The sequence below is a fragment of the Schistocerca nitens genome, chromosome 2 (assembly GCF_023898315.1).
Source record: "Schistocerca nitens isolate TAMUIC-IGC-003100 chromosome 2, iqSchNite1.1, whole genome shotgun sequence".
Taxonomy (NCBI): domain Eukaryota; kingdom Metazoa; phylum Arthropoda; class Insecta; order Orthoptera; family Acrididae; genus Schistocerca; species Schistocerca nitens.
In genome coordinates, this window is record NC_064615.1 from 174,261,556 (window position 1) to 174,277,060 (window position 15,505).

A 15,505-nucleotide genomic window follows, 5' to 3' on the forward strand; every position below is an offset into this window, starting at 1 on the left:
CCACACGGGCCGGCCGGATGTTTTCCTTCAGCATCCCTAGAGATGTCGGTCGATCACGATACATTTGCGACTTCAGGTAACCTCAAAGCCAATAATCGCACGGACTGAGGTCTGGGGACCTGGGAGGCCAAGCATGACAAACGTGGCGGCTGAGCACACGATCATCACCAAACGACGAGCATCTGTCGGACATTTTGTGAACTTTTTTTTGGTTCTAATGAAACCCCATGTCATTCCAAGCATGTGTGTCACTTTTTACATTTCTATCTACATTATTCAGTGGTTTATTAAGTTTTAAAATTTATACTGACATTTTGATCACTCGGTACAATGGCTACATTTCTAAAAAAAAAAAAATGGTTCAAATGGCTCTGAGCACTATGGGACTCAACTGCTGAGGTCATAAGTCCCCTAGAACTTAGAACTACTTAAACCTAACTAACCTAAGGACAACACACACATCCATGCCCGAGGCAGGATTCGAACCTGCGACCGTAGCGGTCGCGCGGTTCCAGACTGTAGCGCCAGAACCGCTCGGCCACCAGCGGCCGGCAAAAAAAAAAAAAAAAAAAAAAAAAAAAAAAAAAAAAAAAAAAAAAAAAAAAATTGTTCCAATGGCTCTGAGCACTGTGGGACTTAACATCTGAGGTCATCAGTCCCCTAGAACTTAGAACTACTTAAACCTAACTAACCTAAGGACATCACACACATTCATGCCCGAGGCAGGATTCGAACCTGCGACCGTAGCGATCACGCGGTTCCAGACGCTACATTTCTAGTAAGTCTCTCTGCAATATTGTAGAAGAAACATTCAGCTTATTGTAGCGCTGTTACACGACCGCGTTCAAAATCAGTGAAGTTTTTATAATGTCGTCTTTGTCGTCTTAAACGCATCTTGACTCACATCAACTGATGAAGTCTAATCTCAAAGATAAGTAACCTTTACAGCCTGTATTTACAGCACTTCTGATTTTCACTAGCGCCACTTTTATGGGACTGAAGAGAGATCTGAATGGACATAAACCTTCAGGTATAGAAAGCACCTACGGACTTCCGTTTATGTAGCACAATGCTTCTCGGTGTTGCGATTTTTGTTTCCTTCAGCGTACTGTCAACAATACCCCCGGTGATCCGTTGGGGACTATTCAGGAATCTTTTGCCAATGGGGAGATCGTTATGACACTTTTCCAGTTACAGGCCAGATGACCTGTGGATACACGTTAGCCGGCCGTTGTGGCTGAGCGGTTCTAGGCGCTTCAGTCCGGAACCGCGCTGCTGCTACGGTCGCAGGTTCGAATTCTGTCTCGGGGATTGATGTGTGTGATGTCCTCAGGTTAGTTAGTGTTGTGTTGGCAGAAGAGCCAACACCGTGTTACGAATGGAGGCCGAAATGCACGCGTTTTAGCTCACACAGGCTGGCGTTAGGAGGGAAGGACTATACTGACGTGAGGACTGGAACATGATAAGGAATTAGAATTCAGAAAGCGGACGCAATTGGTTTAATACTTAACTTTAATCCATTAATGGTGAACGTCGCTCTTGACGGTACATCATTCACAATTTTATCTGTTCAGATTATAGTAACTGTATATGGCGCCTTGATAGGTCTTAGCAAATGACGTACCTGAAGGCTATGCTGACCTGTCGTCTCGGCAAATGAGAGCGTATGTAGACAGTGAACCATCGCTAGCAAAGTCGGCTGTCCGACTGGGGCGAGTGCTAGGGAGTCTCTGTAAACTAGACATGCCGTGTGGCGGCACTCGGTCTGCAATCACTGATAGTTGTGACACGCGGGTCCGACGTATACTAACGGACCGCGGCCGATTTAAAGGCTACCACCTAGCAAGCGTGGTGTCTGGCGGTAACACCACAGTTAGGTTTAAGTAGTTCTAAGTTCGAGGGGACTGATGACCTCAGATGTTAAGTGCCATAGTGCTCAGAGCCATTTGAACCAAGGCACCGCGTAGTGTGTCAAGTTCGCTTCGCGTCCTGTACTTGGTGCAGCTATTCCTGAAACCGTAAACTCGCTAGTCGGTTGTGTATCACACGCTATGCTATACCTTCACATTAACCACGACACTCCTGCAGCGCTGTGCGCACAGCGAGTGAAGCAGTGGCGACTGTGCGGTGCTGCTCGCTGCGCCCCCGGCGGTGGATGGGGCTCCGTGATTGGCCGCGAACACACACGCTCGCCCACCCGCCGCGCTACACGCGTCCGACGCCGCCGACGCCAGCGCTAGCGCCGCGACGCCGCGCGCCGAGGCACGCTTGCTCGGGCGCCGGCGGCGGCGGTCGACTAATGCAGGAGCGGTGTCGGCGCGAGTGCGGCATTGAGGGCCTCCGGTTCGCTCGCTGCTCGCAATTAGTCGCCTCTGCCTGGCCTGGTCTGTGTGGCCCGCTGTAGCGAAAGAGAGGGGGGCATGGAGGGCGCGGAGGAGAGGAGCTGTAGGTTACCGATCGAGGGGAGGGTAGCGGGGACACAACACAGGACAGCGCTTCTCTGGTCGCCTAAAGCAGCTGTACACTGTCGGCAACCCACTTCTGATATGAACTAGCCTTTGAAATTCTACGATTGTTGCCTTTCCCTGGGTACAGTACTGATGAAATGCCGCCTGACGCTATTTAGATATCGCAACATTGTTTCAGATATCATACCAATCTTCTGTCGTCATAACCATAAAAATGGCTCTGAGCACTATGGGACTCAACATCTACGGTCATCAGTCCCCTAGAACTTAGAACTACTTAAACCTAACTAACCTAAGGACAGCACACAACACCCAGCCATCACGAGGCAGAGAAAATCCCTGACCCCGCCGGGAATGGAACCCGGGAACCCGGGCGTGGGAAGCGAGAACTCATAACCACAACCAACACAGTTCCACACCTTAAAAAATGTGTGTTTCCGGACGAAGTACCCCGGCCGATTTTTCTGCACTGGTGTGCAAAACTTACGGACGAAAGTAACTTTCGCAGGATGTGTCACTCTCAAGTAACGTACACTATCCGTCAAAGGTGTTTCATTATCCATGAAAATAGCTGTTTAATTTATTTCAATGTACAAACACATCACGCAAACTAAATAGACCAACGAAAGAAATATTTTCTCTCTGTCTTAGTAATTACAATACGGTTTTAGCCTCTTCAAAGTATTCACCCTTTGCTCTCAGATTTTGTACAATTTTTACAGATACTGCAATCCAACACGTTTATAAATTCTTCCATAGACCTTCAACATTAGGTGACCTCCGTTTCCTGACCTCCCTGTCAAATTCATTGCATAATAGTTCAGCGGTGACTGACTTGCCCAAAAGGTACTCTTTAGTTCCACAAATATCGGTTTCCCACAGACATACCTCTGCGCAGTTCAGAAGCATGTCGCTACAGAACAAACCCACGACTAACAAGTCTCTTACCAAAAAAAATGGTTCAAATGGCTCTGAGCACTATGGGACATAACATCTGAGGTCATCAGTCCCCTAGAACTTAAAACTACTTAAACCTAACTAACCTAAGGACATCACACACACCCATGCCCGAGGTAGGATTCGAATCTGCGGCCGTAGCGGTCGTGCGGTTCCGGACTGAAGCGCCTAGAACCGCTGCGCCACAACGGCTGGCCAAGTCTCTTACCAGATCAAGCTGCACTTTTGATCAGTATCTTGTGATAGACTTCCTTCGATATTGTTTCAATAAATCTCACTACACCACCGACTATATCACGTGTCAAACATCCCCATCCCAATGCTGACCATCCATGACGCTTCAACATTGGCGTCACACGCTACTCCTCGTACGTTCTCGGCGCAGTAGACTAACAAACATTCGACGATGTCTTCCAAATATTTAAAACTTCGATTCGTCGATGAATAATCGCTGCACACTCCAGCTGCTATGATGGTGTATCCATTTCCATCTTTCCATCTAATTCTGTTTGCGCACTTTAGCCTTCATGGCCGCTGTGTAACCCTTTAAACCTTGTTCACGAAGACGACGTAGCACTGTGAAGACTGAGAACGAAGATTCTTACATACTATACACTTCATAGCGCATTTGAGTTTCAGTAGGAGTCCTCTGACGTTTTGTCTGTGCACTTACGATCTGATACTCCGTGTATGATGCTATTCGGGGTCTTCCAGATCGCGACATACTTGCACTGGTCGCAGTTTGCTTCAACTGCTGCATCGTACTCCGTTCTTTCAATAACAAAATGAAATGTTGTGGTGACCCTCAACTACGTACCCTCAGACTCCGAGATGAAATATTAAAAGTTTTGGCTGGTTTCGTTGTCTAGGGGCTTGGATACGCAGTTGCGGCATTGCAAGCCAAATACTGCGGAGTCTACAGTGTACAATATGAATACACACATGAATCGAATGGTCGAAGGTTCCTATCACTTGGCAGTTGCGAATTTTATAAATGAAAGATTGCAATTAAATAACATCTGCAGGTACTATCTTAACGACTTTAAATGATGAGTACGATAGTAGAAGTACTTTTGAGAATGCGTTATATTTCTGCAAAACACTTATTGGTGTCGATGGTCCAGCAATTAAATAAAAGTTGAATAACAGGGAAACAATAGATTGCTACTTCACGTAATTAGTTAAGATCAACCACATAGCACGCGAGATATTCATTTGCGAACGCGTACTATGTCTTCACTGTAGAAACCTCGGAAGTCTCAAAAGTTCACAAGTCGGCACTCCGAAGTATTTCTATCTCCCGCGATCACGCGAAAACTGCTCCACTCCAAGTCTTTCCCGCTACTCTACGTCTCGCCTTCATGTCCAGCACTTTGCGTCCTGTCCCGTACTGCCCGTGTCCCGTGCCGTCTTGCCCAGAATTCTTCTCCTGGTTCCATCCAGTCTCCCCATTCACGAGTGCTGTGGTTGGCTAGAGCGCTCGCGCATGTCTTCAAGCCAATGCACCCACACAAACATAATGAAACACATTCGAAATACTCGATTTACATTTAAATAACTTGAAATTAAATAAATATTCCTACGGCTGGACCGTAAACATGATCTAACACACATTATTAAATACATAAACAAATTAAATAAACCTATATCAAAGGAATAGCAACAAAAGATAGGCCAGTAGCCTAATGTCTCTGTGCTTTCTAAAACACAGTAAATATTTAACTAATTTCTTCATGAATAGTATATATCGGATGTAAAAAAAGACATAGATGAATAAATATAATTATAAGCATGCTGCTTCCGTTTTTTCGCCTAACTGTGGAGCACTTACAGCCTGATGCGATCGATTGTAATCGGCCACTTTGACCTCCAATAACTCGTGTACTATTCAAGGTACATGCCTGTAATTTATACCAATTCAGGTTTACATTAATAGCTTTCTAAAGACACATCGACGGATGAAATTGGATTAAGCGTTTACATTATGGAAATTCTTTGCTGGGTGTTACTTGTATAATTTACAGTCGGATACTAAACTTTATTAGTTTAAAAATATTGAAAAACTGATTACACAATCAGAAACGTCATGCAAATAATGGTAATGTACGTGTTTCTTTTAGAGGTATCACAATTCCTCTGGCTACTATTAATTTCTACAGGACCTGTGAAATGTCTGCCATTAAGGTTTCACAAAGTCCGCCATCTTTGGCACTCCCGGCACAGAAATCTCCTTCATCGACACAGCGTCACCGTGGAATTCCCAACCAAGCGCTGGGGCTACCCCTCTTGCTAAGCTAACGTTCGGCACCACGTGGTTCCTGCCGGGTCGCGACCTGCCGAGAGGCCCCAGTGCGGTCATGCCAACTCCGAACTTAGAATATTTTCAGGGCGCCATAACTCGCCCATTACCTCACAGTACACAACACTGTACCTTGTGCTACGCCAGTAATTGAAAAGCCTTCCTGATGCTAAGCTTAGTTACAGCAAGGTTTTTTTTTTTTTCATTCCATTCTCCTGCTGCAGTCCCATTAGGCGGTAATATGGTATGTACCTGATCAGGTACACAAACCCACGCCTAGATGCACACAGGGTACTGTAAAGTAATGCTTAAGTGACTGATACATAGACAGCAGAAGGAACGAGGCCTATCGGAATGGAACCATTGTCTGTAGTCACCAGTACCCCTTTAGAAGAACAACCAGCCAAATGTACAACAGAGACGCTTAGTCTTTGCATTCTTAAACTCGTTTTGTTATCAGATCGGAGATATGATAGAATATACAGAATAAAATTACGACTTTAACAACAAATCCTTAGTCTTGACAAGTGATCGATAACATTTGACTGGTAGTGTAGCTCAAACAAACTTGGACTATACATTGAAAGAAATTCTTCCCTGTAGTGCAGAAGGTAACTGAAAGAAATACGCGGTCAGACGAACAGAAAGAATGATTTTATTCGAAGACAATAATTACATTAAAGTCACCGTGATTTATGATGGGCCCTTGGAGTTGCGGGAGATGGTTCTTAACAGGGTGTGCGATCAGCGCGGCACCGTTTGCTGTGCAACGTGCATTCATCATGGCCGCAAGACTGGTAAGGAATATTTTTAGCACAGCATTCCATTCCTCCACCAGCGTGGTTGACAATTGCTGGCTGGTCGTTGGACGGATGGACTTACTGCTTGCACTACGTATCAGCAACGCCTCTCACATGTGTTTGACGCGATTTAAGCCGCGGGGAATGGGCAAGACAGTCCACTGGCCGAATACCCCCTCGTTCTATCAGCTGCTTCGGATGCATTTTCCGACGCAGTCACGGTCACTTCTGCCTTATTTAATCTTAAATCGTTCAAAGCTATTTTAAATTCTAATACTGGAGCCTTTATCTCTTCCCTGTCGACTGCTCTTTCTTCTTCTTGTATCACGTCATCAGACTACTCCTCCACTCACAGAGGCATTCGGGGCATTCAGTGTTATTTTTTCACCAGTGTGCTCTCTCCTCTCCATTTAGCAGTGGAATTTGCACTGTGCTCTTAATGCTATCGCCTTTTCTTCCTATTTCACCTAAGATTGTTTTGACTTTCGTATATAGTGAGTGGGATCTTCTGACAACCGTTTCTTTATCGATTTATTCACATTTTCTTAGCTTCCCTGCACTCCCAGTTTATTTCATTCCTAAGTGACTTGTTCCTTCACGAACCGTGGATCTCGCCGTTGGTGGGGTGGCTTGTGTGACTCAGTGATACAGATAGCCCCACCATAGGCGAGACCACAATGGACGAGTATCTTTTGCGAGGTCAGACCAAAGCACAATTCCTGAAGAAGGGCAGCAAACTTTTCAATACTCTGGATGATTAACTGATCTGGCCGTGTAGCATCAACAAAACCGGCCCTGCTGTGTTGGTACTGTGAACAGCTGAACGTGAGGGGAAACTGTAAGCATAATTTTTCTGAAGAGTTGCACTGTTACTGTATAGTTAAATGGTGATGTTGTCCTCTTGGGTAAAATGCTCGATTTAAAACGATTCCCCACTCAGATGTCTAGGCGGGGCTACTCAGGAGGATGTCGTCATGAGGGGAAAATAAAACTGACATTCTAGTGGTTGAAGTGTGGAATGTTAGTTCCCTTAATTGGGCAGGTAGGTTCGAAAATTTAAAAAAGTGAAATGGATAGGTTGAAGTTAGACATAGCGGGCAGAAGGAACAGTACTTCTGGTCAGAGTTATAACAACAAAGTCCGGGTGGGGATAATACAGGAATGGGTTTAATAATGAATAAGAAAATAGGAATGTGGTTAAGCTACTATGAACATCATAGTGAACGAATTATCTTAGCCAAGACAGGCGCAAAGCCCACAAGTATCACAGTAGTACAAGTTTATATTGTAACGTTGTGTGTTTGTTGGTGGGATAATCGGCCGGCTGGATTTCGCACAAGCAGAGCTGATTTGTTGTACGGCTGAACGCTAGCGGGCCAGGTTTCAGGGCGGGCCACGGCAGTACCGGTTTCCGACAAGGTGACCGGTACGACCAAGTCCAGGTACAAAGACCAGCAGCGTCGCTGGAATCTGGGGAACATCCCGAAGCTGGAAATTTGGACGGCTGTTACTCGCATGGCCTCTGTGCAGGAGTTGCTCCTAGAAACAGTGGATTGTCAGAATCTTAAGAATGGCTAAGTTACAGCTGTTTGACATACGACAAGAACTCACAGTCAAGTGTTAGAAAAAATCTGAATGCATATGTGATCTCAGAAAAATGAGGCACATCCAATGACACAACAATATTTCAATATTTTCAAAACTACAGCAGCGAATATTTCGCACCGAATAAACATATTCACAATGAACCTCTGAATTAACAACTTTTAATTGCTTCATGAGATTTCAACAAATGATAACTGAGATGAAAGCACTGCACGACAGCTACCATCCCGAAAAGTCCCACATCTGGATTTATTTTGCATTGACTTACAACGTCTTTCATAGCCATCTGTTAACGCAAATGTTTGTTAGAACATCGTTTTCTCCACATTTACACAGCTAATGATAACAGAATGACTACCTGACATTTTGTTATGCTTGTTTTTTATTTAATGAACAGTTTACTTTTTGTCAGAAACTTTATTTAAATGTTAATTTCAAGTGCTATTATAAAAACTGTGCCAGTTTCAAGGCAGTCCGTCACATGTGACAGGGGACACCACAGTTGAAAAGAGAACGAAAAGACGCTTCTGTCATAGATGCATAAATAATTGTTTAAATAGCATTTAACAATTAGTTGTCATTTAACACGAGCACACTTGTGAAAGAATACTGACATATTTGCCGATGGACAAATCTTTTTTCATAAATATTGTAAACTGAGTGTGACACAACGTTTATAACATTTTATTATTTAATTATTATTGTAATGTATTAGTTTCATCTGGAAAGTGGTCAAGAAAGTGATATCGTGTACAGAACTATGTACTTTTGGTGGGGATGGCCTTCAGCCAATGGAAAACCAGATACTGGTGAAAACTACGGAAGTCAAGTGGAGACTGGACTTTTAGAGTCAGTGCGCAAGTGATTGATTCTGCACACGTTGTGTTGAGTGCTGGAAGAAGACAAACCTGCCTATGGTAATCTCATGATTAAGTCGTATAGATGTTTGATTCCAGGCACTGAATGGCCTATACCTTACTTGAACTTCTGAAGGGAGTTTATATCTCGTGAGGTCCGAATGTTCTTCAGAGTTGGACTCCAACTATTTCCACTTCCATTATGGAACTGAGAATAGACACAGTTCAAATTACTGTTCTTTGTACTGTGTGTGTTGATTTGTGAATCACCATAGTCATCAATGAACTGTTTTGAACTGGTGAATGTTTAATGTATTATGATTATGACGTTGACTTAGTTTTCGCGAGTCTTTGATGACTGTTTTGCTTGGGGATTTTGTTACCATTCTTGTAACACTGTCAACGTACTTTAGTGCATTTGATAAGGACATTTTCTGTCTCTATTTTAACTGAATATCGTAGGACCACTTCCTGTTTATGAGGGATACTCTTCATTGAGTGAACACTGTTCGTCATAATTCTCTGTTGTTTACATCAGTTACAGATGTCAGAGCACAACTCTTTTTATTATATTATTCATTTATAGTTTATATTACATTTCTGTATATTTTATTAACTCACAATCCTATTCAATGCATAGACTATTTGACCGCAAGATCACAGCTACAGGTTATTATTTGCAGTGCATTAGCTGCCACGCATGAAAATCGACGTTCACGGTGCGACTCTATGACTACATTGGGCAATTCTTTTGAAATAAAGCTGAGCGTAGTCCAAGTAATAAAAGTCCTTGTAACTGGTTTGCTTGTATGGAATGGTGTTTCGGAGAACAACTCACGAGCATTAAACGTTAGGTACCGTCGCAATGAGCTAACTATCTCTGCAGATGAGGAAGAGATTAAGAGATTGATGAGACGTGTGATCAGGTAAAAGAAATTATTCTGATAGTTAAGGGAAGCGACTTTGAAAGACCACTGAAAGACCTAAATCGAAAAAAGGCCCTGGAAGTAGACAACATTCCGTCAGAACTACTGATCGCCTTGGGATAGCCAGTCATGACAAAACTATTCCATCCGGTGTGCAAGAAGTATGAAGCAGGCACAATACTTTCAGACTTCAAGGAGAAAGTAATAAATCCACTTCCAAAGAAAGCAGTTGCTGACAGGTATGAAAATTACTGAAGTACAAGTTAAAAAGTCAAGTTTGCAAAATACTAACACAAGTTGACGGCCATTTTAACAAAACTCAGAAAATACCATTTTTTTCAAAATGCGTGTTTAACGGATTCTGGTACTTTTATAAGATCCCACACAATAGCTAAATGAAAATACGACAAAACTGGATATACGTTGTTGTAAAAAGCGCCTGAATATTGAAAATTTTCACAAAACTCCACAATTCAAATTTTCAAGGTTCCTGCAAACTCAAATAAACCCTCTTGATTGCATGGTTGAAACTTAGAATATAAAATTTAAAAGTCGTTTTCTGTCAGGCAATTTCACAACATCCTACAAGATAAACCAACTGTTTGCTAATTGCTGCTGGACAACAATTCATGAAGTCCGCTTTGTCCTTTTTCATGTTCAACAATTGTTACATTAAATGATTAGTAGCTGTTGTAGTACGCTCTTGTTGGAACATCATTATTAAGACGTCAGAAGATTCAGAATATTCTAAAACATCTCAGGAGGTGAAGGTAAAGCAGCAGTCCTCAACGTCATAAGAGTGAGAAGTGCAAATTAAGATCTCAGTCCGTAATGTAACCGTATTTAAACAAAGGATTTTTGGGTTATTTTCAGTTTTACGCCTATAACTCAAAAACGATACGTCCCACAGAAAATTCGAAAGCACCAGAATGAAACAACATGAAACTTCTCGTATAACGATCTAGTTAAGAGCTAAAACCACTTGAGCCGTTTAGGTACAATCGATAGTCAAAGTCAGGTAATTTTTACCATTGGTCGGAAAGCAAATTATACTCATGTTCCAACGCCCATAGCTCAAACACGGCTACTCCAAGTTAAAAGTGTCACACTTGAAAGTTGTAGAGCATCGATTTCTGCGTAGGAAAAGCTCGTGAATTTTAAAATTCACTTACTCCTTTGGAAAGATACAATAAAAATGTGAAAGTACTCGTAGCACTAAAGAAGATACGCGGATGAAAACGTGGGTATGTTGAGTAAAGTAAAAATTTGTAATTTCTAATGTTTATTTCTGAATTAAAGAGTTTCGTGAAGGGCTTCATTTATTCGTTCATCAGTTCATATCAACATGGATGAGTAGTATCATATTTTTGAAATTTTTGAATAAATGGCACTGAATACAACTGAAAAAACCTCTCATACAACATTCTGTAAAAAAATAGTGTTCGTTGAGTTTTGTTGAAACTGTACTCAGTTTTATACGGAAGAGTGGATGACCTAGTAAAAACCAACCTCTGGGAAGATCAGTTTGAATTCCGGAGAAATGTAGGGACACGTGAAGCAATCCTGACGCCGCGACTTATCGCAGAAGATAGGTTAAGGAAAGACAAACCAATGTTTATAGCATTTGTAGACTTGGAGAATGTTGACTGGAATATACTCTTTGAAATTCTGTAGGGGTAAAATACAGGAATTGAAAGGCCATTTACAACTTGTACAGAAACCAAACGACAGTTTTAAGAGCCAAGGGCATGAAAGGGAAGCAATCTTTCAGTACCTCAGCTGGTAGATTTGTGTTTCAGCAGTACCAACAGAGACGTCCATTTGAGCTGCGAGGTGTATGACTCTGATCCATCGATCACCTCGATTAATCGTGTCCGCTCGTTCCAACATTGCAGGAGTCACAGCGGTGTGCGGCCAGTCGGCAAGCGGCAGATCGGACAAGTCTGCGCAACCTCGTTGCGATGATGACAAACTCCTCGCACAATGGCTCACCGTGCTTTTGTTCACTACTAGGTCTCCGCAGACATTCTGCAAGCGTGTGCTCTGGTATTCCACCAAAGGAAACTCAATGATAGCTCTCTGCCTGGGATGCACCTCCGTTACAGACGCCATTTTGAAGGTTACGTATAGCACCACATCCTGTCTGAACTTCATGAAACTACAGATGCTGAAGCGGGAATATTCCACGATGTCCCACAACGATCTCCTCACTTTTTCAACGCAAACTAGCCGAGGGAGAAAATGTTGCATTACTTATAGAACCACAGTTGAGTATCTTGTTTTATTCATTTGGCGCACTTGCTGTCAGTGCTTGTGGTGTCCTTTAGTGACGGAGCAGAATAATTATAAATACAATGGAAATGTCTTTTTCATAGAAAACTAGATCGATATTTAACTATGACAAGAATAGTATACGTCCATCACCGTTCCCGTTTTGGATCTGATCGGTGAAAGAAGTAAAACTGAATGATTCGGAATTTTCCACTTTTCTGTTGCATAAAGCTAGCAATAGAATACTAGTTAAATGTAGCAATGCTCAAATTTGCGAAACAATATTACAAAATACGAACGGCAGAAGTACATTTAAGCACTATGACAGTTCAGAAGCACTGTTGCAACTAAAATTTAAACACTTCGATGGTTCAGTAAGCACAGTTGCTATTATGAACATTGCTTTAGGATTACGATGTATCAGAAATTACAATTTGCCGTTCTGTTAAACTGAGAGATAGTCTGAAGGTTTGTGGTGCTGTCTACGATTTCAGGGAGGCGACTTAGTCAGAATAATCTCTGTAGGTAAACTTAATGGAATTATTGTAGCTAAAGTGGACTTGTACAAGCGGGTACCATTCTATATTTGTGACCACAGAGCGTATGTAACATACGAAAATCAATCCTGTACTTGTTGTGGCTCCAACTCAGCGGAGCATTTGAGGGATTCTTCTGATAGCAGAACGTCTATACAATACCACCGTAATGCGGGCTACCAGCGGATAAATACGTACGTAACCATTTTTTCAAATAAGATATTGAAGTCACTGCTTTTCTAAGAAGTACTATGCAACGTTATTTCGGACATATCGTATTTAGCCGGCCGGAGTGGCCGAGCGGTTGTAGGCGCTAAAGTCTGGAACCGCGCGACCGCTGCGGTCGCAGGTTCGAATCCTGCCTCGGGCATGGATATGTGTGATGTCCTTAGGCTAGTTAGGTTTAAGTAGTTCTAAGTTCTAGGGGACTGATGACCTCAGCAGTTAAGTCCCATAGTGCTCAGAGCCATTTGAACCATTTCGTATATATCAGCCATTACCAGGCTAACGACTTTCGATGAAATGTGGCCCCTGTATGGGAATTACGGTAATTTTACGAGTACATGATAATGACACATTTACAACGACATTTGGAACTTAGGACCTGGTCGTGAAGCGTGCACGGATAGCCAAAGTGGCTAAGGCGGCCGCTGGCGATAAGCGGGAAATCCGGGTTCGATACCGATCCGGCACAAATTTTCACTGAAGTCGTTCTATTCCTCAGCTGGAAGGTTCCCATATTATGAACTGCGAATGCAGTTACTGCATTTTGTCAAAGCGGAATGAAATCACTGGGTGGTAATCCAGTCAACAGAATCAAGCGAAGCTAGTAGAAGAATCGAACGTTGCAATGAAAACACATGAACTGGAAACAGCGAGCATACCAGAGTCGGTTACACAAAATCTGACAATATAGTCCAACAATGTCAGTCAAATTCGACTGAGCGGACAGAAAAAAAAAGGAAGATAGCAGTATCAAACGAGCTGAAAAAACCTCAGAATGGAACCCCGAAAGTGGAATGACATGTATTCTTGACCAAGAAATACGTGAGTCGTCAATAACTACGGAAAATAAGGATGAAACTGTGGAGACTACGAGTGAGGAATAAATGAATGGCCGGCCGAAGTGGCCGTGCGGTTAAAGGCGCTGCTGTCTGGAACCGCAAGACCGCGACGGTCGCAGGTTCGAATCCTGCCTCGGGCATGGATGTTTGTGATGTCCTTAGGTTAGTTAGGTTTAACTAGTTCTAAGTTCTAGGGGACTAATGACCTCAGCAGTTGAGTCCCATAGTGCTCAGAGCCAATAAATGAATAACAGACGAATAAGTTACAAGGAAACTGAAGCAAACGCACGTGGCGACTGTGACATGAAGGAGCTCGCTGTGGCTGTTGACGTAGAAAACAACGTCGTGATAAAAGTGGAAAGGTTGTTCTCACCGGTCGCTACCAAGGAAAATTCATTGAATACCGTCAACAAAAAAAACTTGGAAAGGTTGTCGGAAAGAATAGTGACACTGACACAGTTGTTGGCAAAGAGGAATGTAAGCGTTACATTGCAGTCACGTGTCGCTATGCAACGTTTATCTTTTTATTTGATCATTTTGGATTATGTTTGAGGAAAACAGAGGTCTGGTTAGCTATTGAGGAGCGGGCTTAGTGGGCGCGTAGTGGTCCTGCCGTGACCACAGGAGGCCTGTCACAAAGGCTCTGGTGGTAGAAGGCCGCACTCAATGGGTGCTGCTTTTCGGAGGAAATTACATCGTGAGATTCCGGCCATTTCGGCGGTTTTCTGCACTGAAATGAGTTGCCGACTAGCTCCCAGAGAAGTTCCATGTGTGACGCATTCACCTTGAGGTACACAGAATGCATAGGAGAACGTTCTGGCGCCTCTAAGCTACCTGGGGAAAACACTTTGCCTTGCCACCAAAATCTGATTATCCAAAAATGTGAATCTTGTCCGACATCGTGCTTTGGCTAGAAGGACTCGACCAATGAGTGTAACGAGGCTACATGTCAATATCAACCGTCTGCGTACTAAAATGCACTCAGTGAGCCGACTACGGTAAATTTGAGGAGGGTTCCCCTGTATTCTGAAAAGAAAACGAAATTATCCCAAGTCACTGTGGAAATTCCTGGATATAGTCCTCTCCAGACTGAATTTTTAGAAAGTTACAGAGACAGGAAGACACGACGATTTCGTGACTTGCCTTGGAGATGTCTTCTGTTGCCGTCCTGATATCGGTAGCAGCTATTCTCGGCCGCCATCTGAGGCTTTCTGCGTTCTGCGCTCACTTGTGCATTGGGGCGCATGTTCGCTGAGTTCTAAGCAAGTTTCGCATCTCGCAATTAGCGCTGTCCATTATCTGCGCAGGTAACAATTTGCAGGATTTGCGGTGCAACTTGTGTTGCTTGATTACCTGTCTTATTTCGGCAGTCTTGCACTCGATTACTTTGCATTTGCGAACTGTGCAGGTTACGAAAGTTCGCTGCGCTTCCCAAGCAGTCTTCCACTTAGATTTTACGTATCCTCCAATGCGTTAGGGGTACATTTACAAACAAACTTCTAGTCAGCCATTGTTTCCCGTTAATGTGTAGAGAATTGATTATTCTCATGATAGTAGCTGCTTCGTAATAATTTTCTTTGATTAGAGTAGAACATTGTTCGCAACAGACTGATATTGTTGAGTGCATTCTTGCTTTGAAACTATAAACCCGATTGTCCCGTAACTAATCCCAACTAGGTGACCTTTAGACAATAAATGCAGTTAATTTCTTGGATATCTAAG